This window comes from Ambystoma mexicanum, chromosome 5p (genome assembly GCF_040938575.1).
Source record: "Ambystoma mexicanum isolate Mex_15411 chromosome 5p, UKY_AmexF1_1, whole genome shotgun sequence".
Taxonomy (NCBI): Eukaryota; Metazoa; Chordata; class Amphibia; order Caudata; family Ambystomatidae; genus Ambystoma; species Ambystoma mexicanum.
In genome coordinates this window covers 299629551-299654731 of record NC_090930.1, presented here as the reverse complement: position 1 = coordinate 299654731, position 25181 = coordinate 299629551, and the positions used below count along the sequence as shown (strand labels likewise).

The 25181-nt window shown below is 47.6% G+C and overlaps 1 protein-coding gene across 2 annotated transcripts in view; it reads right to left on the bottom strand.

The window, feature by feature from the left end:
* Window positions 1-25181, bottom strand: part of TBC1D8B (TBC1 domain family member 8B) — a 1314750-nt gene that overhangs the window by 129411 nt on the left and 1160158 nt on the right. The gene's annotated exons all lie outside the window — the stretch shown is intronic.

Sequence of the window (25181 nt, the reverse complement as noted above, 5' to 3'; positions counted from 1 at the left end):
TTTAAAATAATAATGGAGTCAGACTGCCACCCCCTAGAGTCTGGCATCTGAGGCAGCCACCTGCAGTGTCTGATGCAAAGAGAGGCCCTGCACGTGTATGAGAATACGAGTTCTCATGGATGCGTTCAGCCACATTGTTGCAAAGTGAGAATGTATTTAGATTCTGAGTGAAGGTCACCAGCTTTGATTTTTTGGTTGCGAGCTAAGGAAGCCCACGCATGGGACACAAAGTATAAGGTTCAATTGTTTGAGAGAAAGGGCATATTCCGTAAGGAATGCAGTGAGAGGAGGTTTGTAATAATGAACATTTGATAAGGTTATGCATTTCAAAAGTGTGTAATGAACATGTAAATTCAGTTCATGAAGATTCTTTGGTGCGAGCGCAGTGAGCGTTACGGTCTGATTTACGCCAAGAGAATGGAAATGGTGAATATAATGTAAGTTTGATTTTGACGACTGTATACCGGAACGAGCATTAACTTATTATTATCTGAAGATTCATTTGGGGTTATATTCTATTTGTTTGTTCTGTGTTTCTTATTGCAATGTAACGCAAGTATTATCTTTCTGTGTGGTTGTCTTTTTTATGTGGTTATGGAGAGTGCAGGATCTAGGTGCATGTAGACTATCACTAGGCTCACCCAGGTTCTACGCTAATATTTCATTAAAATGTCACGTATGACCATATGGAATTGTGTATCAGTTTCCACGTTGTTTTCTCTTAGTTGAGATTGTTTGATGTGTGTGCTAATAGTTAGTTTAAACTCTATGCCGAATTAAAAAGTCAATAGATATATTGTAATAAAGTTCGGGTATTGATACACATTTTCTGTTTTATTTTCCAAATAGCTACATGCTGCCTTTCTGCGATTGACATAGATTCCAGATGCCAACTGACGGCTTCTTCAATCGGCAGCTGCACGTAGTTGTCAACGGCTGGATCACAGTGACTGTTTTTGGGACAATCGCCTAGGGCCAATGTTTACATACGCTGTACTAGCGATTAGGAGTAACATAACATCCTTTATGGTGGTCTAGGCCCATGTTGATGCAGAAGCCCTGTAATTCACTGTGTGACCCAAGTAGTTTTTTTATCGAAAAACAAACACTTTGTGTATGGAAAAAGAACAACGTGTGCCTCACGATTAACATTTTGGACCACGAGCAAAGAAACAAATTATTTGATTTAATATGGGAATAGTCGGATGTTGTTGCAAACTAAAAGTACTTTACAAATTTTACAGTGTTATTGTTTTCTTTTAAAGAATGGTTTAATATTCCGAATTGTGACGTGCTGTTAGTCGATGTGTGTTGAATTTCGGGTTCTGCATCACGTCACGTAGGTGATTATGGGCGAGTTTGGATATGCTGAAGAGGAACATCACCGAGAAAGGTGTAGAATATCACTAGGGTTGGTGATGTGGGGGTCAGGGACAGGGCATATGATTTAGTGACATCAGGGCAGTTTACCTTCGGCAGATGCAGCAATGGATAAGAATAGCACAAGATGGATTGCGCCCTGCTGCCAGATTTCGTATGTTTTTAAAAGAGGAAAAGTGAGGTAAGCTGAATTGGAAATGTTTGCGATATATTAATGTATGTATAAAAATACATGGCCGAACCCTCGGGACAATAATATTTTCGGAGCATTGCACTTGTGAAACTTATGAAATAATGTTTGGGGAGATGAGGGGTGATGATGGGTGGGATATTTCTGACGTGATTTCGAATGAGTTTACAACGTTTGGTGGGATTTTGTGCAGCGCTTATAAGACGATTGTATGTGCATTCATTTGACAGTTTTGAAAAAATAAAACGTGGTGGATTTCCAGCAAACTTACGTAAGGCGCATTGGCAAGGATTGAAAAGCATGGTTTTGCAAAAGTGGCAGTGTTTTCTTATTTGACAAGTTAAAAAAAATAGCGGTATAGCTTTAGTGACTGAGGGGTAGGCTGTAGCCAAGGGCAGTGGCCAGAATGTCCGGGTCATGCAATAAGGTCACGATCTGAACAAAGTGGCTACTGGCCATGAACAGAAGGGACAAAACATAGGATTAAAGTGGCCATGTCCACCTGGGACTGGCTTTGTGGTAAAGTTATTCGAAATTAGAATAGATTTGAAAGGGAAGATAAATGTGCTCATCGTAAAATGGTCCTAGGGTTTTCTTTTTGCCTTTCGCAGGCTACCATGGAAAGCAAAGATGGGCCCTGTATAGAATCCCGCCTTCCCTTTCCATGGTGGCCATCTTGGAAAAGGATTTTCCTTCCTATACCGGGATGCCAAAGGCGTCCCAGTGTAGGATGAAAAATCCTCTTTTTTAGTACCACAGGTTACCGCTTTGGGAACCTAGGCTGCTAATGGCCTTCATCCCCCATTTCAGGGGCTGGAATGGGGGGTAATGGTTCAGAGACCTCGTTATCCACCCTCGCTTCGCTTGGGCTGATAACTTGGGCTGTTGGGCCGGTGTCCACCGTTCCAGTCAATACTTACTCCTCAGCCACTCCCGAATCATAAACTGCAAAAACCCAAGCAAAGAACTCCACAAAATCATCTCCGAATTCACCAATCCGACTTGCAACACGACCGTCCCGACTCCCTCACAATCACTGTGCGACTCACTCTCCCTCCACTTTTACACCACAGATCTCGAAAGAACAAATACTCTAGCCACCAAACTGGCTCTCTTACATCCACCAAACAATTCTCCCCCCATACCAGCAGGCCCACCAGCTGCGACCACTACGCAACCAACGTTTGATTCCTTTAGTCCAATATCACCAGAACAATTTTGCAAACTTCTATCTGCCCGCAAACCATCTGGCTTGCAGCTGGATCCTTGCCCAGCCACAACCCTCAAAGAAATGTTTGCTTCCACCTGCGCAGGAGAACATGCAAGATCCATCATAAATGCCTCCCTTTCCTCTGGTATCTTTCCCGACACATTCAAAACGGTTCATGTCAAACCTCTAATTAAAAAATCTTCGCTCGACCCGCTCGAGCCCAAAAACTACCGCCCCATCTCAAACACCAGATTCCTTGCCAAAATCATTGAGCAAACTGCCTACTCCCAACTTAATGCCTTTGTCGAAGCCAACAATCTCCTAGACCCCGCTCGATCAGGTTTCAGAGCCCGCCACGGAACTGAAACCACTCTAACCTCTATTTGGGATGACCTTAAAATGACGGCAGACTCTGCAGGATGCGCAGCACTAATCCTTCTTGACCTATCCGCCGCCTTTGACACAATCAATCACTCAATCCTCCTAGACCGCCTCCACTCCCTAGGAATTGGTGGAACCGCTCTTAAATGGATAGCCTCATTCCTCAAAGATCGGTACCAAATAACGATACTCTCCACCTATACCTCCCAAGCCCGACCAGTCGACACGGGAGTCCCACAAGGAGCATGCCTATCCGCCCTCTTGTTCAATCTCTACTTGATCACCCTCCGCCAATTATTCGTTTGCACAACATCCTGTGCTACAACTACGCCGACGACACTCAACTATTTCTAAAACTCCTGAACTCAAAACCCAACTACGACCTGACCTAGCCTCCTGCCTCCTCGACATAGAACTCTGGATGACCCAAAGCCACCTCCTGTTAAACCCCTCCAAAACGGAAATCATGGTATGTGGCAACTCCGAACTCCTTCCGCATCCACTACCTTGGCCATCTGCCATGGGCAACTCACCAACCGCCTCGAACTCAGTGAAAAATCTTGGATGCACCTCTGACTCTGACCTAACACTCTCGCGCCAAGTCAACAACGTCTCAAAGTCCTGCCACTACCACCTTAAAACCCTTAGGCACATCTTTCCATATCTCTCCTTTCCCAATGCGGTCCAATCAATCATTATATCAAGACTGGAGTACGCAAACCCCCTATACCTCGGAGTCCACGCGTACCAACTGAATAAACTCCAAAGAGCACAAAACACGGCAGCCAAATGGCTACTTGCGCTCGGCCCAAGAGACCACATCTCCCCAGCCCTTAAAACGCTGCTCTGGCTTCCAGTAGCCTGAAGGGCGACTTTCAAAACCTTGTGCATCTCCCATCGAGCACTGCATAAAACCGGACCTCAATATCTTCAAGATAAGCTAAAACCCTACCACCCCCCACGCACCCTAAAATCAAGCACAGCCGGTCTCCTAGTCATACCGAAGACAAACTCAATCAGGTTAGGCGGATCATCATTCTCAGCCTTGGCCCCCACGCTATGCAACTCACTCCCACCCCCACATCCACCTAACTGAGGATTTAATGCCTTTCCGCAAACTGCTGAAAACCTGGCTCTTCCCCTAAAACCAACCCTTACCAAACTAACCCAAACAGACCAACAGCAACTCAAGGACACCAATCTATCAAAATACCTGATGCGAGAAACTAACAGCTAATAACCCCTAATATAAACTAGAAGGGCAAACAGAATTAAACGAATAAAGTAGATCAAAGCAGTGAAACGGTTAATAACAGTAAATCATATGGAAATAGTAAAGAGATTTAAACTCCTGAAATGAACAGAATGCATGCGGAGTGAACGAAATGAATGGCGTGGATGAATTAGTTAGAATGGATGAATCAGGTAGAACAAAGGAATGCGATGAGTGGAAGAATGCACAAGTGGAAGAACAGCGTAAAAAAGATGAATGTCCAGAACGGATGAGCGTAAAGCGAATAAGTTTGTAGAACAGATGAATATGGAAGTGCGGAGAGTGTGTACATCACTGGAGCAGATGAATGTACAGGGCGGACGAGTGGACAGGGCAGACGAGTGGACAGGGCAGACGAGTGGACAGGGCAGACGAGTGGACAGGGCAGACGAGTGGACAGGGCAGACGAGTGGACAGGGCAGACGAGTGGACAGGGCAGACGAGTGGACAGGGCAGACGAGTGGACAGGGCAGACGAGTGGACAGGGCAGACGAGTGGACAGGGCAGACGAGTGGACAGGGCAGACGAGTGGACAGGGCAGACGAGTGGACAGGGCAGACGAGTGGACAGGGCAGACGAGTGGACAGGGCAGACGAGTGGACAGGGCAGACGAGTGGACAGGGCAGACGAGTGGACAGGGCAGACGAGTGGACAGGGCAGACGAGTGGACAGGGCAGACGAGTGGACAGGGCAGACGAGTGGACAGGGCAGACGCACCTTTTGACTCTCTCTACTCTTTCTACTGATCTGAACTTCGATTCCCAAGGGCGTTCAACCTACCAGCGCCTTCAGACCATACCAATGGTATATAAGGCGCTATATAAATGCGAAATAACAATAACAATGAATGCCCCAATATTGCCATTAGCATAACACAAAATGTAAATGGAAATGTTGGAAAATCTTATTGAGTCTATGTACTTTACTGAGAAATATAAAGTTGATGGAGTCTATGCAGTTTGTTTTTTTAGTTCTATTTTTTAACTGTGAAAGGTGGTTCCTAAAGGAACATTTATATTGTTTTTGGATGGATTTTTTTTGGCAGGAGAGCTTAGAATGAAAGGTGGGGAGGGAAATGAGGGAAGAGGTACCAAACACTAATATGGTGCGACAGGTGGACTGGGGAAAATGTTGCGCCTGTGTTATTTCTAAGGTAGGGGGCAGTGTTTCTCATGCTCCTGGATTACAGCAGTGGTGGTGTTTCTTGGGGAGGAGGGATGAGCTTGGCGGATGCCATTTTAAGATAAATAGCAGTTTTGGTAAACGTTTGTACTGTGTACTAGGTTGTTAATGGATAAGTAGGAATAGGTGTTGGAGCTGTGCAAGGGAAATTTTGAAGTTTAAAGATCCTAGATCAGTAGAAAATGCAGTTGCAAACTGTCCGCGAAGCACAGATTTTATTGTGAATTGCGTACTCTCGGACACAGCATCATGCTGCGTGCCAGCATATGGTCATGTGGCACTGTCCGGAAGGTCCGCAAAAAGTCATATGTTTGTAGACATTATGGAAAAAACTTTGTTAAGGGGACGTTATGGTTAAGTTGCGCTACTAAAAACCTATGAAATTCAGTAAAAAAACTTTGTTAAAGGGACATTATGGTTTCAAGTAAAACCGAAAAACCCCTAAGATTCGCCAGTTATGGTCAGCGAAGCAACCATAACTCGTGCCACCACCGTGCACTGCTACGACCAACACCCAGGACATCAAAGATGACATCACAAATGTCATTGATGACATCACTGATGACATCACATATCTGGCTCCCCCGTTTTTCCTTTACTGACATATCTAGGCCACATGGTTTTCTTCAGTAACAGTCAGGAACTAAAAGTTGGAAAGGTACTACATGTGTTGACTTATCCTTCAAGTATGTTCTTAAAGTAATTTCCTTAGAGTCCAGTCACATCATATGAAACATAAACATAGGGGAAGACACAAGTTTGAAAGACAGTAATCCTTTCGGTACATGAAGAGAATCAGTGGGGTTATAGTTATGTTGTTTTTGTATTACTATACTTTCCCTGTATATGCTCATATTTGTATACATTGTACTCACACTACTTTCTTTAGGGTCCAGTCACATCATGTGATACATATACATAGGGTAAGTAGCAGCTTTGAAACAGAGCAATCATTTCTCTGCATTAAGGTAATCCGTTAGGTTATGAACACTTTCTGCTACTACTGCTGTTTTTTACTTATTTCACTTTCCCTGTGTATACTCATATTTGTATGTGTTGTTGTCTCTGTGTTTTGTCTGTAATAATGCAAGTGGGTTTTATAAGCTATTTATTACATGTTTCACAGTACGCAACAATCTAATAAGAAAGCAGTTATCATTTCACTGTTCAACAAGTAAAGGTTATGAATATTGCACCTCCATCATGTATGCTGTATACAACACCTATGTTTCTACATGAGTAGCTTAGTATACTGGATAGAACTTCATAATAGAATGCTATGTATATCAATGCATTGCTTAATGCACTAAGTAGCTCAAGATATTTATTCCAATGATCCTTGACACTTTTTTGTCAACATTATAATAAGAATCCCTTGTACAGACTTTTCATGAAATGTAAATGCACATGTGATGTCATCAATGACATTTGTGAGGTCATCTTTGATGTCCTGGTTGTTAGTCTTAACAGTGCACGGTGGTGGCGCGAGTTATGGTTGCTTAGCTGACCATAACTGGCGAATTTCAGGTTTTTTTTTGTTTTACTTGAAACCATAACGTCCCTTTAACAAAGTTTTTTTTACTGAATATATATGATACATTACTCAACGTAATAGTATTTCTGATGCTTGTATCTGCGTAGATTCACATGCTGTGCATAGGCCTACATCTAGTCGAAGCTGCAGAGTATTACAGTTTGTTTTTCGAAACTCGAAAAGGGGCGTTGAACTAGGGCGTGTCAGTAATACTATCCCTAGTGAGACGTCCACTGTACCCATGTTCCCTCACGCGTGTAGGACCCTCAGATTGTATTTTTTCTGACATGAGGTAGCATTAAGAGTAGCATGAGTACAGAGTAAGCAGATAAGATAGATAAGACTACAAGCATCAATGCGCCTTCTCTCAGAGGGGAGGAAGGGCGGGTGCATGTGAATCTAAGCAGATACAAGCATAAGAAATACGATTACGGTGAGTAATGTATCCCTTCTGAGGCTTGTGTAATCTGCTTAGATCACATGCTGTACATACATTAGCGAGCAGTGTTAGAAGAAGGTGGGATGTGAGAAGGGTCATGAGCGAACATATGTCTTAGAACCGCATGTCCCACTTGAGTATCTGTCTTGGAATGAGTGTCAATGCAGTAGTGCTGAGTAAAGGTGTGAATAGAGCTCCATGTAGCTGCTTTGCAAATGTTGTCAAGGGGTACATTTGCAATGAAAGCCAGAGTGGCCCCAGTACCTCTTGTAGAGTGGGCCCATGGCGTAAAAGGCAGTGTTTTATCTGAAAGGGAGTAGCACAGTTGGATACATCTGACTATCCATTTAGAGATGGCACCCTTAGAGAGGCAATCTCCTTCTCTGCCTAGAGCTACAGAGACAAACAGTTGATCTGTCTTTCTTAGCGGTCTGGTCTTGTCCACGTAGTTGAGGACCACTCGCCACACATCTAGTGTGTAGTTTCACCTCAGCAGAGCTTTTGGGTTCTTGGAAGAAGGCCGGTAGCTCAAAGGACTGGTTAACATGGAATTTTGAAATGAATTTAGGTGAAAACCTAGGGCGAGTGCGTAAAACCAGTTTATCCTTATGAACAGTAAAGAAAGGATCTCGCACTGACAGCGCCTGAATTTCACTGACCCTTCTTATTGATGTAATGGCTACTAAGAAGGCTGTTTTATAAGTCAGGTATTTGAAACTAGCTTTATGCATGGGTTCGAAGGGAGGTCCCATGAGTTTAGCAAGCACCACATTAAGGTCCCACCCTGGTGGTGGGTTAGAAATTGGAGGGTAGAGTCTCTTTACCCCTTCCATAAAGGCTTTGACCACTGGCACCTTCCACCATGACACCTTTTTATGGGAGGTGGTGTAGGCTGATAGCGCCGCCAGGTGTACCTTGAGTGAATTAAATAGCAACCCTGTGTCCAGTAGGTGGAGCATGTAGTTGACAATATTGGAAGGAGTGCAATCAACTGGGTCGATTTGTTTATTCTGGCACCAAATAACGAATCTTGACCACTTATCAAAGTAACAGTGCCTTGTGTTAGGTTTCCTTGATTCTTTTAGGGTATCCATACATCTCTGTGGTAAATTGAGATGGCCAAACTATGACTTCAGGAGCCATGCTGCCAAGTTCATCGAGTTGGGTTGAGGATGCACTGCTTGTCCTCCGGGCTAGGAGAGTAGGTTGTACCAGCACGGGAGTCTGATGGGTTCGCACACCGCCAGTTTGCACAGGTGTGGGAACCACGGTTGTCTTGCCCACATAGGAGCAACTAAGATGAGCGTCATTGATTCCCTGTGTATCTTGTTGACCACCTTCCTCATCAGAGGGGGTGGTGGAAAAGCGTAGGAAAACATCCCTGACCAGTTCATCCATAGAGCGTTCCCCTTGGAGCCTGGCTGGGGGAGCCTGGATGCGAATCCTGGGCATTGTCTGTTTTCGTTTGTGGTGAATAGGTCTATAGTGGGGGAACCCCACTGTGAGAAGCAGTCTCCTACGACTTCTCGTGTAGGCACCATTTGTGTTCTTCTGGGAGAGGATCTCTGCTCAAAGCATCCGCTAGTGAATTGAGATCCCCTGGAACATGTTGAGTCGACAGGTAAATGTTCCGTCTGAGTGCCCATATGCACATTTTCTGGGCAAGCCTGGACAGATTTGTCGAATGAGTGCCCCCCTGTTTGTTTATGTAAAACATTGCAGTCGTGCTGTCTGTTAGGATCTGCACTGACAGGTTGATTTGGTAGTTTCGAACGCCCGAAGCGCTCTTAAGACTGCCAGAAGTTCTAGTAGGTTGATGTGATTCTGAGCCACTGTGTGAGACCAGAGACCCTGAGCTGTGTGGTGAAGGAGGTATGCTCCCCACCCTGACAGGGACACGTCTGTTGTGACTACGGCCTGTATTTCTGGGTCATAAAAGGGTTTCCCCTTTGAAAGATTCTCTCTTGTCCACCAGCGAAGACTCTGTACTAGTGTTGGCGAAACGACCACTAGAGTGTCCCACTGACCACTTGCCTGAGACCACTGTTTCGCCAACCATTCCTGCTGGGACGCATGCACAGGCACGAGTGGGGATCCAGGTAAATGCATGATGCCATCATGCCTAGTAAACACATCGCTTTGCGCACTCTTATCTGGCGACCGGACTGATATTGAGGAATTTGCAGTAACAGATTCCGAATTCTTTCCTCTGATGGAAAGGCCAACCCCTCTTTGGTGTCTAGGACAGCTCCTAGGAACTAGGTTTCCCCTGTGATGAGCCAGTAGTCCAGGTAAGGGTACACTTGGATTGCCTCCCTGCGTAGGTGCGCCGCCGCCACCACCGCCAGTACCTTGGTATAAACCCTTGGAGCCGAGGCTATACCGAAGGGCAGCACCTTGAACTGGTAGTGCTGGCTGTCTACCTTGAAACTCAAGAACCTTCTGTGCGCTGGGAACATGGAAATATGAAAATAGGCATCTTTCATGTCCAATGTTGCTATGTAATCTCCACCTTTTAGCGGGGGGATTACCTCTTGGAGTGTAGTCATGCGAAATTATGAGGCTTGACATACTTGTTTGCAGGGCCTAAGTCTAATACTGGGCGCATTGTTAGATCTTTATTTGGCACAAGGAAGTAAGTTGAATACATACCCTTGTTTACCTGGTTGCCCGGGACGAGTTCTATCGCATCCTTTGCAAGAAGAATGACGATCTCCTCGAGGAGGATTCTTTGGCGCTCCAATGTTTGTATTTTCTGTCTTGGAGCATGGTCGCGGGGGTGTTCCAACATTTCGATAAAGTATCCCGCGGACACTGTGGACGGCACCCATCTGTCCGAGGTGATCCCTTCCCATGCGTAGGTGAAGGTGGAAATGCGCCCCCCCCCTACTGGGGATGCATGGGAAGGGACCCGGAGCAGAATGTCACTGTTTGTTGGGAGGCGTAGTGCCTCTACCTGGGCTGCCTCTCCCCCTACCAAGACCCCTCTTTTGACCTCTGGCGAACCCCTGGGTAGCCTGTTGGTTGCCTCCCCACGATGTTTCTTAGCCTTGAAAGTAATTGGACCCTCTCTGGGAATTTTGGCCGCGAGAACGACGAAAATTATTATTCCCTTGTTGGTTTGTGGGTTTATTAGTTAGTTGTTCAAGGGACTTCAAGGTGTCATATTCGTCCTTGCTGTTTTGAGCGCCCCCTCCACTGCTTTTCCAAACAAGACATTTGGTTCCACTGGCATGTCAATGAGGGTGGCTTGGGTCTTGGGTTTAAACCCCGACTGTCTCAGACAAGCGTGTCTCTTGATTACTGTGCTCTCTGCAATAAGCTGCCCTGCATTGTCTGCTCCGTCAAAGTTAGCCTTGAGAATGCATCTGGACACCGATCTTCCTTCCGACGCAATATGGGCAAACTGGCTCTTTAGAGGTAAAGGTGCGGAGGCAATGAGGGCAGCTACCTGTTCCCATTGGTCACAGCTGTAACTTGCCAGCAGAGTGGTGGTATTAGCAATTCTTGCCTGGTAAGCGGAAGTGGAAGCCACTTTCCTTCCTAGCCAATATATTGTTTTGTTCTCCTTGTCTGGGGGAGCTCCAAAAGATGCTAGAGGTGTCTCCGCCCTCTTTCTGGTGGTTGTGACCACTTATGAGTCAGGTTTAAGCTGACCCCTTATGTAAAGTGTTTCGGAGGGGGCGGCCCTGAATAATTTCTCTATTCGTGGGTTAACTGCCCGGGTAAAATTAGGGGTGAGCAGAGAAGGGTCCATTCTGCGTTGAACAGACTTCAGAATTGGGATGGCTTGGGCAATGGATTTTTTATCCCCAAGAATTTGCTCTGCAAAGTCCCTCTCTTCTTGGGCCCCCCGAGTATCTATCTGAAAATGGGCTGCAGCCTTAGCCAAGACCTCACTCAGCAATGGCTGATTATCCACAGGTGAGTCATTCACCGGTGGGTCCTTGGGAATAGGGGAGTCGAGACTATAGGCCTCTGCCTAGTCTTCCTCCTCTTCATCCTGGTCCTCCTCATCTCCATAATAGTCGACCCCTGCCTGGTCATCCAGTGTTTGTATTTCTGGATCCTCACCATACTGATGGTAAGGTTCAATAGTGAATGGGTCTGAAATCAGCCCCTGAGCTGGAGTCTCAGTACGGAGTCTCTTAGTAGGAGGTTGAGGGTCTTTGGATCCTGAAGGGGCAGAGGAAACAGGGGTATTCTGATAGCTCTGAAAGTAATTAGGGTCTTTTTCTTAAAAATCTGCCATAAAATACATTATCCTCATTACTCTGTCGATGTCCTCCGAGGTCCCTAAGTTGGAACTGGGAATAACCCTTTCCTGCTGTGGTTCCTCTTCTAGTTCCAAAACCTGGGGAGTGGGATGGACCACTTTTGGCCTAGTGACAGGGGCCTTGGACTTCTCTAAAGATTTGGGGTGTTTATCCTTCTGAACCTGTTGTTCAGAGGCTTTTTTTCTGTTGTTTCTCCCCTTTCCCATGAGTAGAAGCATATTTTCCCGACTCTTTGGCTTTCCCTGAATCTTTCGACGCCTGGCGTCAAGATTCGGAGCTGGGTTCACGAGATTCTGGAGTCTTAGAGGAGGGACGTCGAGTCTCGGAGGCAGACGTCGTACGAACTGCGGGAGTCGACTTTGAACGTGCTGCTTGGGGGTAGAGGTCGGATTTGCCTTCTGATGACCATACCTCTGTGACCTTAGGTAATGTGGCACTCTTAGCAATCGTAGACGGTTGCTGTGTGTCATGAGGCGACAGTGACCTGGAACGCCCAGAGGACACCGATTCTGCGGATCGCTCTCTCTCTGCCTTTTTCTGCCGATCACTCGAGATACGTGTCGAATCTCGGGTGGGGTTAGTGTGCTTAGATGAAGGTGTGTGGGTAGCGCTCTTGCCGCCGGGTGTTGTCCCCATAACTGCCCCGCCGGACAGTCCTCCGAGGTCAGAGGCTTGCACTTGGGTGCCTAACGACACCCCTGTGCCCTCGCCGTCCGATACGGAGGCGTTGCTGCCATCACTGAAGGAACCCACAGCGTCCATGGCCTCGAGTTGCCTGGCGTAGTGGGCCCAAAGTTTGGTGAAGTGGTCCTTAAGTGTCTTTGCTTTGAAGAGCTTACAAGCTCTGCAATATGCTTTGGGGTGGTCCCTAGGAAGACACAGATTACAGGTGTTATGCTCATCTACCCAAGGGAACTTACGGTTGCACTTGGGGCAGAATTTAAATGGAGTACTTTCCATATGTTAATCTCTGGCAGCGGGCGAGTGTATGTGAGAAAATAAACGAGTGTGAGTATGTCCACCCCCCACTCACCCTACTTGCAGGGCCGAGGCCAGAAGCCTTCCGTGGCCCAAAGTCTGTTGTGCAGTCTCGACGGCTGTTCGTTCTCCAGTTACTGGCGTCGATCTTTGGAATCTCGACGTGTGATTTGAGGAATGGGTATTTTTTTGTTAATTTTATGATAAATGGCTAAAAGCCAGGGAACTCCGCAACTATGCTTCCGACAAGTATGGCGGAAAAAAACAATCTGAGGGTCCTACACGCGTGAGGGATCATCAGTACAGTGGACATCACACTAGGGATAGTTTTACTGGCACGCACTAGTTCGACGCCACTTTTTGAGTTTCGAAAAACAAACTAATACTCTGCAGCTTCCACTAGATGTTGGCCTATGCACAACATGTGATCTAAGCAGTTTCCACAAGCCTCAAATATATATATATATATATATTCAAGAACAAAGTGATCTAGTATACACATGGCATATTTAGCGGCTGGTAAACGGATACAAAAATCGCCCGAGCACAAGTAGATAAGTGCTTGCCATAATTTTATTTAGTGCACATCATACAGACATGTTAATAGTTCACATGGACCAAACAGAGTTAAAAACACCCCCATGGGTAAGAAAAACGCCAGGCGTTCCGGCCCAAACAGGGGCTTCCCCTGTTGTGAATACACTTCAAATTGTGTTAGTCTCCTCTCCTTTTCCCAAAAAACGCTAGCCTTACATTGGATCACCTGATCGTTTACTCACGTAATCACAATAAAGTATGGCAAGTTCACACTGTGAGCCATCTTATAATAGGTATGGCTTCAGTATATAAACAAGCTATATTATGCTTTTGTAATGTTAAAATGACAAATGTTTCAAAAAATCTAGGCTCCAATGTGCCATTAAGCTCTCTACTATATAGGGAGCAATTATATAACAAGCGATCCCTTGGAGGCTTGCGCTTGACACATTTTAGGAAAATGAATCATGATAGTGCGTGTGGATTGTTATTAATACAGCCCTAGGAGATTAATTAATGTCATATTCCTAGAGTGCATAACCCCAACGGGCAAGTGGATAGCAATTGTAATAGCAAGTGGCCAATGAAGTATGCTCTAAACCATACATGCCAATCCTCCAGATTTAGGCGGGAGACTCCCGATTTTTCTGTGAAAAATATTACTATTTTTCACATTCTCCCATCTAAAATAAATCTTTACCCAATGCATTCTGTTATGTCCTGGCCTGCGGTCACGCAGGCCAGGCAGACCAAAGCTGGGGGCACCCAGCCGACATGCTGGTGGCACCCAGCCGACACCTAGGATGCGATCACGCAACCGGATTATAGGCAGGGATCACCCTGCTTATGTCGGGATCACCAGACATTACTTCAAGGCTGGGGGCACCCAGCAGACATCTCGGGACCAGGGGCACCCAGTCAGCCCGTGAGCACACAGGCTCCTCCATGGCCTGGGGGCACCCAGGCCTGCATCAGAAGCCAACGGCGGAGTTGCCCAGCAGGGGCTCTACCAGCATGGCAGGCAACCATGAATGACAGCGTTTCCTGGCAGGGGCACTGTTATGGTGGAGGGCCATGCAGGGCAGGCCCTCAGCCAGCTGCGCAGCACCAGCATGGTGCTGCACAATAACGACACAGGACACTCTGCTTCGTTACTCGCAAGACTAAATGAGCGGGAGGCCACTCATTCTTTTTATTCATTGCAGTCATGTGGTCACAGCCACGAGACAGGGAGATACCATGCTCCCAGGAGGGGTAACCCATTACACATTCCTATGGCAAAATCTTTGTCTCCCGATTTATCGGATGATATCTCCCTCACAGGTGGGTTGAAATGTTGGCATGTATGCGAAATGCCAGTGTGTTATCACCTTGTGATCATCTCTGATGTCAATGACAAGTGCCCGACGTTATCCGCCCTACCGAGCCGTGCTCATGGACGCAACGCTACATCCACACCGACCATCCCACTGGAGAGACACAAGCCCCGTAAAGGCCAGAATCTCTCCTGCAGGACAGCCAGCCCAAAAAAAGAACCACAACCCCACAAGCAGCCCGATCATGCATCTTTCGCCACACATCAGTCACCATCCAGGCAATCTGTGTATTCAAATTATGTTTCAGTGCAAGGTATAAAGAGATAATGCTTTCCTATTTTATAAGAGCATCTATGTAATATACAAATTAACATTCATGGTTCTTATCCAAAGCAGATTGTTTACTGGATTTGAGATATCTCATATGTATAAATATACAACCCATAATAACAATATTCACCTTTCAGACTTAAACAGTAAAGTGCATCTCTCAAAGTGATAGTGCTTGTGTAAACTGACTTGTTCCATTCTCAAGTATGTTCAATCAACGTAAGAATTTGTCCCAGATGTGGATAGTAAAATGCATTATACAAAGGCAAGTGCCGTTGTAAACAGTCTCTTAATATACAAGTAACCATGCATACAGTACTAGGATAAAGTGCCTATTATAAGGTGCTCATGCTATGTTTTCCTGACACAGAGCAGCATATTTATCCCGTTTAGTGCAAATGATGAAGTGCAGATATTAATCATTGCTTTGATCTAATAAACATCAGCATTTCTCATATATTATACATGTTGCAAAGTGCAAGTGCAATTGATCAATACTCTCCTCTATTTCAACAAATGAACATTTGTTTGTTTCTGGCAGGATTTGTGATGAAGTATTGTTCCTTAACCAATTCCACAGCATTTCACCGATTTGCACCAAAATTTGCATATTTGTCCGTTAGGACCCTCCAGACATTAATGTCTACATGACATTTGTATACGCCACCCCTCTCCCCGTATTTCAGCACCTTCACACATGAGACAGATGGCTGAAATCATCGAAACATCAATGTGGTCGTAGAAGGACCAGTCCCAACACGAAGAACAAAACTCGAGCTCCAGGTCCTAGGATCAGATTCAGGATATGCTTCTGGGCAAAGAGACTGAGTACAACTCAATCGATAAGGTGGTGGATGCCGTCGAAGTCGCAAACTATCCAACAGAATTCCTCAACTCACTCTGCCCCCTGGAAATGCCACTACATCACCTTTGACTGAAAGCTGGGTCACCCATCATGCAGCATCGCAATCACGACCCACCTAGGCTGTGTAATGGCACAACGTTGTGTGTTAGAAAATTGCTGTCCAACGTAAATTAAGCAACCAGCTCCTCCGGTTACCATGACCATGAACTGATCCCTAGAGGGCTGGAGAGCTAACCTGGACAGCCACAGTGTCCATGGGCTATGGTCCATTCAGGATCAGGAGGCCCACATCAACTGGCTCAAGTTGATGACCATCTGGCTTGCTCTCAAAGCCTTTTTCCCCGATGATCAGTGGCAAGATGATCATCATTCAAACGATAACTCCACCAGCATGTATTACATCAACAAACAGGGTGGTACCAGGTCTCCTCCTCTCTGCACTCTAGCAGTCAGCTCTGGTAAACATGCATTTGTCAGCGATCCACCTCCCGGGAGGCCAACCTGGAAGTGGACATGCTCATCAGGCTGGGTGTGGACAACTACGAATGGCAGTTGGACGAACAGGTACTGCAGGGGATTTTCAACAGATGGAGTTATCCTCAGGTGGATCTCTCCACCAAATGGGACAATAGGAGCTGCCCCCAGTTTGCGTCCTGGCAGGGGCTCTCTGAGTGATGCAATGCAGATCCAATGGAACAACAAATGCATATGCCTTTCCATGCACTCCCCGGTACACAGAGTAATTTGCAAGATAAGGGAGTCCCAGCACCTCCGTATCATTCTAATAGCGCCTTGGTGGACAGCAAGGCCATGGTTCTCAGAAATGCTCAGCCGGTCGGAGCAGCCCCCGATGCACCTTCAGCTGGGCTCAGTTTGCCTATCACAGCAGGGAGGCACGGTCATCACCCAGCCCCCCAGATCTCAGTTCTCGCAGCGTGGTTCCTGAACAGGTCACACTAAGGCATCTGCATCTGTCACAGGCCAACCTAGACATCATAGAGGGAGGTAGGAGCTATGCTACCAGTAGCCAGTACAAAAGCAAATGGACTAGGTTTTGTCACTGGGCGAAATCAAAGGAGGTCAATCCCCTGACCTGCAGGTTGGACGACGTGCTATCCCTTCTCTGCACACCTCGCACACTCGGGGTGCTGGTAGACACATGCCGCACATATCTGGCAGCAATCGGAGCCTATCAGAACTCAGAGGAGGTTTTTCCATCCTCCAACCTGGCGTTTAAAAGACATCTGGCGGGCCTCACCAGACTCTGCACACCTATCAAGTAGCTACACACGGTGTGGGACCTTAAAGTTGTCTTGGGCGCCTTGGCGCATAAAACATTCGACTCAATGGCGTCCGCGGACATTTGACTAGTAACCATTAAGACGGCCCTCCTGGTGGGCCTTACCTCGGCACGAAGAGTCCGTGAAATCCAGGCACTGGTGGCGTCAGAGCCTTACACTACTTTTCATAAGGACATGGTAGTGCTTAGAACTCACCCAGCACTCTTACCCAAGGTAGTCTCCTCGTTTCATCTGAATGAGGAGATCGTGCTACCCACTTTCTTCGCAGACCCTAAGGCTCAGAGGGTACTGCACTGTCTAGACGTCGGGCGTGCTCAAAAATTTTATCTGGACAGAACCAAGTGCTTTTGCAAATCAGAGGCTCTAAGCTAGGCTATCAGGCCTCCAAAGCCTCCATGGCAAGATGGGTAGTGACCGCCATCAAAGAGGCTTATGAGGGGCAGCACAAACCCCTCCCTACAAATATGCTGGCCCACACGCCACGGCTGCGGCTTTCCAGAGACCAGTTCCGTGGCACGTGATCAGCAAGGCGGCTACATGGACTATGCCTTCAGCCTTCTGCAAACACTACTGCTTGGATGCCAGTTCCAGGTTGGACGCAACGTTTGGTCCGGCAGTATTAAGGAGCTTGTTCTCTTAGGAAGGTCACCTCTCCACCCTGGGCTACATTCAGTTGTAATCGCCCATACAGTATGGAGGAAAGGGGACGAGACAGAGGAGTAATTACAAGTTACTCACCGTAGTGACTAACATACTCCTCCTAGTCCATAGTCCCCTTTCCTCCATACGTCCCACCATCGGCCCCCCTAATAAAACTGGTGTCATTAGGAAATGGTAATATTGTCGACGCATCAAAGGGGAGTGAAGAGTGGCGCTGGTGGCCAGAGTCAGGGGAGTGCATGCTCCCAGAGCAGCGCACCCGCAAATTTAAAGATGAAGATGATTTTTTCTGGTGAAAAAGGTTCTATCTCCCATCTTTAGCGAGGGACACTCATACAGTATGGAGGAAAGGGGACGGGACGTAGGAGTATGGCTTTTTAAGAAGAATAATACATTGTGTTGTGTAGTCTTTATAAGAAAGCATTTTTAAAATGAAAAATAATCAAAAAATGTAGTGAATGTTTCTTTTCACCTTTCTTATGGAGCCTTTCCAAAAAGCGTAAAGGTACCTTAAGGTATTTCTAACAGAAAGTACCTATAAAGGAATTAAATTCCAGGGTATATCAGCTAGTTTACTATAACTAACATACTTCAAAACAACTAATTGCAAACATCAGATATCATTTTGATAAAACATCCAAAATAGAACATGAATGTTGAAGTCCTATACATGATCTTTGAACATAATGCCATATAAGGTGTAAACATAATCAGTTCACTGCAGGATGGGCTGATTCTTTAATCTTTCTGAGACAGAAAATGCACATTTTTAATTCACATGAACAACCTACCTAGATTATTCCTCTGTGCTTATAAAGTAGGGTGCAAAAAACCTCCTCTGCATGTGTCTCTTGTATGTTTCATCAATTATCTACTGCAGACATAGCCAACGGTGGGGTCCAACAATCGGTTGCAATCCATTGTGACCCAAAAGGTCCCAGTATCCATTCAGAGGCAGAGTATGCCAATTTCCCCGCACTTGAGGGATACAAAAGCTGACACTTAAGTAACAGAATGGTGGGTGGTACAACATGTACATTAGATAGTGTTTCACTACTTCTCTCCGGGCTAGCCCTCCACTCACAGCTAGTTGGATACCACTGAAGCATGCAGTTAATGCTTTCCACAAGTCTATTGGCTTGGGGGTGATGAAGGTCAGTTCCGGTGTGTCTGATAGCAAAACTCTAGCGGGCACCTTCATTGCCTAGAAAGTGAACTGCACTTGTATCTCTAACAATATCCTGGGGAAAACCTTTAAGAATATGATCTGTAAGAATGTAATCATCTCAAAGCTCATGACCTCTCTTGCCACCCTCCATTCAGTCCACTTGGAATGTTAATCAACCATTACTAGGATAAAACTGGTGCTCCAGCCCAAAGTTTGGATGGGCTGATGGGGCCCATAACATCTACTGCCCGTTCCTCAGGTGGAGCTGGTGTATGGAGGCTCTCCCTATTGGTCTTTGATTTGTCACTGCAAGACCTGTGCAGCATCTCAGGAGCGGAATCTATGACTTGCCAGCAGAATGTTTATGTTCTTTGGGACACATCTACCACCCAGCAGAACTCCCCTACTTCACCAAACCACATCTTAGCAGTCACCGGCAGGATGGCTGCGCTGGCACTGTTGAGCACTATCGCTTTGCCTTAAAAACTGTGTTTTGCAGTCACCAAAATAATGACTGCGCTGTCTTTGCCAAGCACATATGGGGCAAGATGGAACATGGAACACACCAAGAAAGGCTGCCAGTATTTTCCTTATGTGCACCAAAGAAAAGAATTGAAAAGCAGTGCTGTTCTGCTGCTAGCTCAAAATTTGCCATTGAAAAAGGAAATATTTTGCATTTAAAATGTTGTCGCCCTGATGCTTTTTTCCACCGTTTCAGCGGTACACAGTTGGCTCCCGTGAGACTCAGCTATGCCCAGCCATATTTAGGTTGTGCTCCAGCAAAAGAAAGCATTTCTCACTGAATGATAGGCTGTGTCAAGCAAGAGCTGTGAAATCACAAAGAACTTTAAACCCAGCCATAAAGAAAAAGGCTTTACTTTGCAACAAAATATCACAGCTGAACTCTTCACAAGAAGCCCTATTTATCTGTGCTTATGTTAATGTCAGTGGACCTTTGCCTGAAACAGTTTTCTGTGTATGAGAAATTGACTAAGGCTGCAAATACTGTTAGAATCTAGATGTAAGAGAAACCCGCATTTGAAAGTGACATCCCAGCTGAATTAACCCAGGTGTAAACTGGTGCTTTTACCAACAAGAAAAATATCTGCTTAAAAGTGAAATGTGGGGACTGCGCATGCGCGCGCAATGCATGCGGACCTAAACACATCGGCTCCCGGCGGCCGCTGCATTTATCCTTAAAAATATTCCCTTTCTGCTGCTCGAGCTTTCCCCATTTGTTCCTGAGCAGAAGCGGACACACTTGGGCAGCCGTCGCTGCATTTTGGGGTCGAATCGGACCGGGGGACTCCAGCACCAGCCTGTAGACCGGCTGGTGATCCGCGGCGTGAGAGGAAGCGGCCGCCCACCCTTCCCCCTCCGAGATAATCAGCCACTGCAGAGCCCGGGCAAAAGGACGTGCCGGAGAAACGCCAGCGCATCCCTCTCGCCCTGGTGACGCAACGCATCAGAGCAGCCCCCCCTCCCTCCCTCCTGCAGTGCCGGAGAACTATGAGGGAAGAGCTCCACCGTCCCTCACGCACAGACCCGTGAACTACCCGGAGCGCCCACACACCGCCAACCTTCCCCCAGTGATCTCCCCTCCCTCATCAGTGAGACTGCATCGCCCAGGGTTGAGCCGCGGCACAACCAGAAAGACCGAGAGCTGTGCTCCCCTGCTGGTGGACATCACGTCAGCAATGGACCCTGCCACAGTGAGGTAGGCGTGTGTAGTGGACTGGGAGCTGGCCCCGTTTTCCCCCCTTTCACCTTCACGGCCCCTCATACTTGGACCAGCGACAGGGCCTGTGAAGCCCACATACAGAACTGCATGGGGTCAGGATAAACACTTATTCACGCCGGTGAATAGAACGGCAGCACAATCCCACATTTGCCGGAAGGATTGTTTCTTCCCCCCCTCCCCACGCAAGGCCTCTGCACACTCGGGCTGTGGTGGAGGTGGGGTGGTGGGAGTCAACCCGCAGAACAGCTCCTGCGGAGTACCACTGCCGCAGAAACGAGCCCTCCCCTACACACATGGCAGCATCCTTAAATGCCTGGCGGCCCCGGAGAAGAGGGCCGCACTAGAGAGAAGCACGCTCCACTGTCTTTGGCAACGCCCCTGCGTGGACACACCGCGGGTACCCCATACCGCTGCGACAAAACAGTCTGACCCACGCAGGGCCCCTTCCAGGCCTCATCATCCACCCTCCTTGCCTGACACCGTGGAATTCCCCGACTTGCTGCCATACTGAGTGTGCCAACTGCGACATGGGGAAGGAGAAGTCTAAAAGGCAAACTCTTCAAAGTAAAATGGACTTCTACACAACGGGGCCCCTCCCCCTGCCAAGGGACTCCAGAAGGGGAAGGTGCCAGCGGAGGGCCACACGACCCTCCAATCTCTCTGACCGACCTCATGAAAGCGAATAGGGACTCAAGGACATCACTGAAACTCAAAATGGGAGGCCTATCTACGGAAGTGTCCCTCATTCGACAGGATCTACGCAACCTCTCGGCGAGGGTCGGTGAAGCGGAACAAAGGGTGTCCGCTACTGAAGACACTGTCCACCGGCTGGAACAGCAACTTGCCGCAATCGCCCAGAAAGTCACCCAGCTGGAATATCGCGCTGAGGACAGCGAGGGGAGAGCGCAGCATAATAATCTAAGGATCCTTGGAATACCAGAAAAGGAGGAAGGCCCCAGCGCTGAACTGTTCCTGGAAGATTGGCTGGTGCACATCTTTGCTCCCACTCCCAAAAAATTATCCAAATTCTTCTCCATAGAAAGAGCACACAGGGTGGCCACTGGCCGACCTACTCCTGGAGCCCCGCATAGAACAATAATTGCATGCCTGTTGAATTACAGAGACCGCGATGCGATCCTGCAAATGGCAAGGGCCTCCGGCCCAATCACGTACAATGGCTACAGGGTCGGGTTCTACTATGATTACACCAAGGAAGTTCAAAAGGCCCGCCAGTCGTCCGACTCAGTCAAGAAAAAATCCAGTCGCTGTCTGTCAAATATGCCCTGTTCTTCCCAGCACTGCTTAAAGTCCACTACGAGGGCACCACCCATCTGTTTTACAACCCCCAAAGATGCACGGGATTGGCTCGCAACACGACTCCTCGCTGACTCTAGAACAAAACGCACACCGCCTGACCAGTCAGCGCAGAAACCCAGGTCTGGGCGACCCTCGCCCCCTCTATCCCCGACAAGTGCAGGTGGAGATACCATGCAGCATCTGTCCGACAGACCCACAGAGAAAGGCAGAGGCCTCAGCAATATGGGGGCCAACCTTCGACACGGGAACTCTGTCCCAGCGGCCGCCGCACATCATGCGGTGTAGGCACTACCCCAGTCCGGGTCATGCCAAAGAAGTTCTTTAGTTATAAGTTTAATGTTTGGGTGACAGATGATCCCAGTTGGGGGGTGTGGGGGGAGTACAGGGTGGGGGGAGTTTTAAGGATCTACGTTATCTAAATTACAGGAGGAGAAGGCATGACAACGACATTTACAGGCATGATAATCAAACAATGTTCAACGGCAGAGCCGATGTTACCGAACTATCCAGCTATCGCTCACACACTCACACGGCAACCTTTGAACGCCTCCCGCTGGTGAATACCTCTGCATACCTCGGCAATGCATGAGACCATAATTGATCCTCCCAGATGCCCCACTATGCGACCCACGCAGATAAAGCACCAACGCCCTATCCTTATTGTCCTGGAATGTCAACGGCCTTGGCTCCAGTGTGAAACGGAGACTGGTGCTTCAGTATCTCAACCGATATTCCCCAGAAATAGTTTTCCTCAACGAGACACATCTGATGGGCACGACCAACAACTTCAAACGCTCCAATTACCCGCACACCTACCAAGCTGGATTCATGAGAGACGCTAGGGGTACAATGATACTCGTCCATAAACGAGTTCCCCTACAAGTCTGGAAAGTAATAACTGATCCTCAGGCCATTATGTGGTACTCCTCGCCGATATCTGGGGCGAGAAATGGGGCCTCGACGCAATTTACGCCCCCCCTATGCTCACGAAAAGAACTGCTGGCAGAGCTGCGGAACGTCCTTTTGGAAGAGGAAGCCAGCTTATGGGTAATAGAAGGAGACTTCAATGAAGTGATGTATGTCACAGCCGACAGGTCCCATCGGAGACCTGGAACTCGACCCGCCCCGACATTGCTTGCTGCGTTCGCCGAAGTGCTAGGGTTAATAGACACATGGCGCTCCCTTCACAGCGACGAACCTGGCTTTTTCATTTTCTTCAGTGTACATAAATCACTCTCAAGAATTGACTATGCCTTCATTCCGCGCAGTACAACTCACAGACACCTATCTGCTGAACTCCTTGCAAGAGGAGTTTCAGACCACTCTCTGCTCCTTGTAACCCTGAAGAATGCCTGACAACGTCCAATAGCAACCGGCGCCTGAACACATACCACTTACGGCTCCCTGAAATCGCGGAAGAACTGGAAAAGAAGACGACGGAGTACTTTGAAATAAACGAGGGCTCAGTGGAATGCCCGATTTTGCTCTGGGAGCGATACAAAACGGTCCTCCGGGGGGAGGCTATCTCGGCGATATTCGCCCATCGAAAACAGCCTGTCCAAAAGGTCAGGGAGGCAGAGGAGAAAGTATTCGAATACGAACGGCAAATCCTAACACATAACACTCAAGAAGCAGAAGAAGCCCTGATCACAGCACAGGAAGCCCCCAGCAACATAGCCCTGGACAACGCACGAACCGCACATCAACTGGTCCGGAGTCAAATTTATGAACGAGGTGATAAAGCCAACAAAACCCTGGCTTGGTTGGAGAAACGTGAACTAAGCAGAGGTGATGTGAGAGCTATCAGATCTCCGGAGGGAACGTTGCTAACGGAAAACTGACATTGTTGAAACATTTGCGGCCTACTATCAGAAACTCTATACCCCACCCACCGGATGCCCCACACTTGAGCCCTCTTGCTATCTTGACCGGATTGAGATCCCGAAGCTTTCTCAACAGCAAACAGAACTCCTGAACACTGAAATCACAGAGAATGACATACAAGAAGCACTTGCACAGCTCCAACCTGGGAAAACTCCAGGCCCCAACGGCTTCCCGACAGAGACCTGGAAATGCCTTAGCAGCGCACTACCAACTCGTATGCACCACATGTTCCTCCGAGGTAAAGAGCAGGGTGCACTCCCCCCGGACCTCAGAAGGGCCTGGATTGTCGTTATACATAAAACTGGAAAACCCCCGGAGGAATGTGCCTCCTACTGCCCCATTTCATTGATTAATGGAGAGGCCAAAGTCCTTGCCAGAGCACTGGTCAACAGACTACTAAAGGTAATTGAGACACTCATCCACCCCGAGCAATGTGGATTTATGCCCAACAAATCCACCCGCATGAAGTTACAAAGAATCCAACTTGCTCTTAGCAGAGCCGCAGAAATACCAGCACCACTGGACCACCTGGCGGTGGACTTCGAAAAGGCATTTGACTTGTGGGATGGGACTCTTTATGGGCAACCATGGCCAGAATGAACCTGGGGCAGAAATTCATATCATGGGTCAAACTCCTCTATGCATCCCCGGAAGCCATGGGGGGGGTAAACGGCAGGTCCTCTAAACCATTCCCGCTGGCCGAGGTACTAGACAAGGGTGCCCCCTATCCCCACTTCTCTTCCTCCTCGCCATCGAACCACTAGCCATAGAACTCGGATCAAACCAAAACTGGACCGGATTTGCCTGGCCGGGGGGAGGGGAGGATCGGCTTTCACTCTCTGCGGACGACCTCCTCATATATCTCAGTAACCCAAGTACCTCATGCCGGACTGTCTCCCTGATCCTTAGGGAATACCAACATTTTGCAGGCCTAAAGGTAAACGAGGCCAAAACCATTTATTTCCCCATCCAAGGAGGAGAGGCCGCAATCCCAGAGGTTTGCCCCTACCATGTCTGTATCAGGGAATTTAAATATCTGGGCATACGGATTGACCCGACATTAGAGGGGTTCCTCCAACTCAATCTACAACCCGTATTGGAGTGATTTAATAGCGACGTCTCGCATTGGCAATATCTTCCCCTGTCGCTAATAGGCAGAGCTGCACTGTTCAAGATGATGACCCTTCCCAGACTTCTATACGTTCTCCAAAACACCCT